Source organism: Zonotrichia albicollis, chromosome 4 (genome assembly GCF_047830755.1).
Source record: "Zonotrichia albicollis isolate bZonAlb1 chromosome 4, bZonAlb1.hap1, whole genome shotgun sequence".
NCBI lineage: Eukaryota > Metazoa > Chordata > Aves > Passeriformes > Passerellidae > Zonotrichia > Zonotrichia albicollis.
Window position 1 is genome coordinate 58,705,750 of NC_133822.1, and position 5,000 is coordinate 58,710,749.

The 5,000-nt window shown below is 34.5% G+C and overlaps 1 protein-coding gene across 19 annotated transcripts in view; it reads left to right on the forward strand.

Moving 5' to 3' along the window:
- FOXP2 (forkhead box P2) overlaps positions 1-5,000 on the forward strand; it is a 402,265-nt gene that overhangs the window by 336,512 nt on the left and 60,753 nt on the right. The window lies entirely within an intron of this gene.

Consider the following 5,000-nt stretch of genomic DNA (forward strand, 5'->3'; position numbering starts at 1 on the left):
TTTTTCATTTAAGATATGCAATAATAAGGGTGTATCTGTGTTGTTTAAATGAAACAAAGCAAAATAATCAGTGAAACACCAGAAATATTCTGATTGTACACATATATTGATTAAGATCTAGGTTGTACAACTTTCAATAAAATTAAGCACTCCAACAGCAAGCCTGTATTGATTTTGACATTATTCTGCTATTATCATCTGTTAAGCATTAACATTTTGTAGATAAAGTTTTGGAAAACATAAAGAATAAGGGTAAGATATTCAGTAACTTCTTTTCAATGATTTTAGAAGTCTAATGAACAATGCTGCAGATTTGTTTGAATATGAATGTGCAGTGGGATGGAGTTTGACCTTCAGCTGTGATTTCAGTTCATCAGGATTAGTCAAGCTAGGCGATCAAGACTGCTAATGCATAATGATTTATAAAATGAAAAATGTGTAGTGACCATGCAAATGTTTCAGCTAATCAAAGAGGGGAACTTTAGCTTTGAGAAGAAAGAAAAACAAGGGCATGTCAAGGCCTAAACCAAAGATGTATGTAAAATAATCTGAGCAGCTTGATTAGCCAGAGTGAGATTAGAAGTTGCATTATTGGCCTTTAAACATATGGTGTAGCATATTATATATCACCTATAATCTCTACTGCAGCAGGAGTACAGATAGCTTGTTTTCCACTAACTGTAAATAGAAATTACTTTAATCTTTCCTAAAATGTTTACATGTAATTGAAGAAGTGTCTAATAACAAAAAAAGATGTAAAGATTAAGTTCTAGAATTACACAACAAAGCACACTCAAGTATATTAAATTGATTAAAATGTAGATAGATTAATAATAATAAATTAAATTCAGCTGTAAACAGGGAAAACAGGAGTCCTGAACAAAATACTTATATCTTTGTTACTTTGTTATTTTTCCTGTTGCATGTTTCCTAGGGTTTCAGAGGCATGTAACCTTATCTAAACTGCACAAAACTGGTCAGTATATATAGTCAATGTGGAGGCATAATTATGTATTCTTGTTCTCTAGTTATGAACAGCTTACCAATACCACCCAGTTTATTCTCAGCTCTTTTTAATATCATAGAACCAGGAAGATTCAAAAGGTTATTATTATGGTAGACACTCTACACGTATACCAAAGTAGGAAGAGAAGGAATGCAGTAGTTTCATCTTTTAAAATTATTCTTCCCTACTGAAAAGCCGGATCCTGTACTGTGTGTAGTTTCACACCTACATTTATTTTTGAAAGGAGGATCCTACAGAAAGATTCTCCATTAAACATTTAATTACACATCTTTCAATAAGCCAGAGAGACTTGTCTTATGGAACAGTTCCATTCTCAGATCTGTCACTTAAAATATGATGTGATTTTGGATTAATTGCTTAAAGGTGATGGCTTGTTTCCTCTGTCTGTAACAAAGAAATAATTCCTACCTACCTTAAACCAGCTCTGAATATGACTAATATATGTGATTTTGTGACTCTTCTTAAAATCACTAAAAATTAAGGGTAGGATTTGTTGCAGTTTTTATTCTTGGTACCTGACTTTCAAAATAGAAGGAACTAGGAATAAAAATAGTGTGTCTTTGCTGGTTGTTCTTGGTGAGATTGGTCAACACTTCTTGAAAATATCTGTACAGTTTTTTAAGGCTTCTGAAAAATGCAAAAGCTTATTGCAGGTTCAGGCTACCTGTCAATTTGGCCATTAAGAATATGATTTTATAGGTAACAAGTATATATAAATTTGTGTGATTCCTATTATCAATTAGTTCAAAGGAAAAATCAATGAGTGTTTACCTGGCAAGCCTCTTTACAGCTAAAGCTGGATTTTTATTGTACAACAAAAAAGTGGTTTTAAATATACAGCCTTAGTCTCCACTATTTCTCTATTAAATTGATCTGGGCTAAAGCCAGACTTTTTATCCTTCAAAGAAGCTCTGTTTTCATTTTTTCGTCCATGTTCATCTGTCTAATTTCCAATATTGATGTTTTCATTCCGAGTCATAGCTTTTCTTTAATTTGTATATACACATGCAGAAATAAAGCAATTTACAGTTGTTCGTGCCCGAAGTGCCATTTAGATGTGTTAAAAATTGTAGTTTAGATATCTGAAGTTTTTTTTAGCAAGATTTGCAAGCTAATCCAAAAAATGGGGTATAGCCTGCAACAAAAACAAGAGAAACTTCAAAATATGATGGACCCTCCATCTGGATCCATTGTGGGGCCAACAGATTTATGTGTTCTTCAGAGGCTGTCCCACCCATTGTGTTTTGTAGGGTTGCATAGCCAGTCATCTTCATGGCAGTTACGAGTTCAGTGTCTTTGAGGATGCCAAACAACAAATAGGTTGCAGTTATAAATCATGTTTCACTTTGTCACTTTAATTTTTCATGAGAGGTTTAACCAAGAATTTTGGGGAGTCTGTGGCCTGCTCAAAGGAACAGTCCTATCTCTTCACTGGGTCTCTCTACCTGAACTGAGTCTAGATACATAGAGAGATTTCTATGAACAAGAGTCAGAGATTGCCCCTTTGCTACACTTTTGCAAAATTAGATCAGAAATCTTGGAAAACATAGACATTAAATCAAAGAAATGTACCGAATGCATATAATTGGTCATAAAATAGCAGGTTTCAGATAGTCTTCCAGCCCAGATAGCACAGTAGCATTATGCCAGTAAGAAATAAAGTAGAGTCTGGTGTATCAGTGAAGGCTGTGAAATGTACCAATTTATATTACCTAATGACAATTAGAGAAATCTATTTGCTTAATGTGTTCTGCTGATGTAAATTTCAAGCAGTTTTCAAAATGCCTTGTCCTTTATCTGTGGGAAAGAATATATGTATCAGGTATGATACACGCATATGTATCAATCAATGAAATTCTTATAAAGGCAATATTATCTGCATAAATCTATATTTTTAATAATGGTCTTGACTGCCAGTTTTTTTCATGCTTCTGTCTGTGATCCTGAAAAACAGGTATGTTAGTTCTCTAGCTTATACAGTTGAACTGTTGAGAATTACAGAAAAAACAGATTTTGTCCGAAAAGCCATTAAAATGTATTGCAAAGCAGGCGTGTCTCCATGTATGAGAGCATGTACACAGTTAGGTAAATTCAGAGCAGATACTACAAAAACTAACACAAATATGCCTGGTGGAGGGGAGTCTGTATTTCAGACTGAGGAACAGAGGACTCTTGTGGTACTGTGAGTCTTGTTAAACTCCTTACAGGCTGGAGTCTTTAGCACAGAGTACAAACAAATCAGTGCTGGTTTCAGAGGTAGGTAGATTTTCACTCAGTTTAGATCAAAATATTCATATTTCCGCTATATATTATAATAGTAAGCATGTTAGTGTTTGTAAAGTTCTTGCAGGGTTTAAAGGTTAAAGGTAATAGTTTAATTGTGAATGCGTCCATCTTCCTCTCTGCCTTCCTCATACCTGTGTGACCTGTGGTAGTTGAATAGCATCACTCAGATAAAATTGTTACAAGCAGACGAATTCAGATCTCAAGTAAACAGAGGAAATTCTTGGTGACTTTCAAGGAAATTGAATAGTGACTCTAGTCAGTGAATTTCATTCTTTGCTCATGCATCCCAAAGTTGTAAAAATCTGTTTGTCTTGCCCTCAGTACTTGCTAAACTGAAAATAAAACATTATTTTATAGGTACGTGGTGTTTCCAGTGCTACAAAACCAGATGTTACAAAGCGTAACAACCAAAATTAATCATCTGACATTTAGGTGTCTACTCAGAGTGAGTCTGCACTCCATGGAGAGAGACAGGCACATCCACAGTGTGGGCTTAGTTCCATGTTAAAATAAATCCCTAAATTAAATCAGATATACTACCCTCAGGATTTCTTTATTCTGTTGATAATGGAAGGAGTACAGGGATAGATGAGCTTAAATTCCTTCCCACAAGTTTCTGATTGGAAATCTGGTTTGTCTTTTCCATTTGTATTTTAGAGCAAAACCTTTAGAATTTTTATTCTTAAAATTCATTTGATGTTTGCCAAAAGATTATCAGACTTTTATTAAAGGCTGGTATGTTTACTTTCAGACTCTTAATTAGTCAGTGATTTAAGACCATAGTTTATGCTGTGATGAATTGGGTGAAAGTGGTATTCTGTGTAATATTATATAAGGTAATTTCTTCTAAAAGTAAATTTCAGTGGATTTGTGTTTCTTTTTTCCTCTGTTTCATTTATATAAAGTCTTTTGGGATAGATTCAAGTAATAGAAACATTAGAAGAGTTTTTCCTCCTAAAATTGGCTTATTATTGAATTTATTATTAATAATATTATTTTTGCTTATTTACAGAAGACTGGAATGTTCCACAACATCTCACAAAGCAGTATTTATATGCCAGCTTGCTATTATATACAGAAAATGTATTTGAATTGTGCTAGACAAGCGAGTGGCTGCTTTTTTATGGGTGGAAAGCCTGGCTTGCTGACAGCTGTTTGACTGTGTCCTGGGTAGCTGGAGCAATGGTCTCACGTTGTGTGCCTGCCACAGGCTCTTCCATAGGGCTTTTCTCTCCCACATACACAATCAGACATACTGGCTGTGTCTTTCCCACTCACGTGTATATTGCTGAGGTGGGTGTGTGGCTGTTTATGCATTTGCAGACACCTGATCTCACTGTTTAACAAGTGGAAAATAAAGCCATGTCCAAAAGAGCACCTACACAAAAATTCTTTTTTAGAGTTTAGTGGAAAAACTAATTATCTAATGCCAAGGTTTCCCAGCTTTCACTTTTCAGTTAGGAATGCTGAGAACACGATTCTCTCTGCAGAGACCAGGTGACCGAGGTGGCAGTCCTTGCTGTGTACTCTGATATGTCCATGATGTTTTTATTCCTGTATAAATCAGATGTTCTTAAAAGACTAGCTGAGCAAGAATTTTTTTCTTCTACTGAAATGATTTATTATTCAAAAAAAATTTTAGACTAAGTTTCTTTATTGTGGAAAACATTTACTGCTTAAAGATACT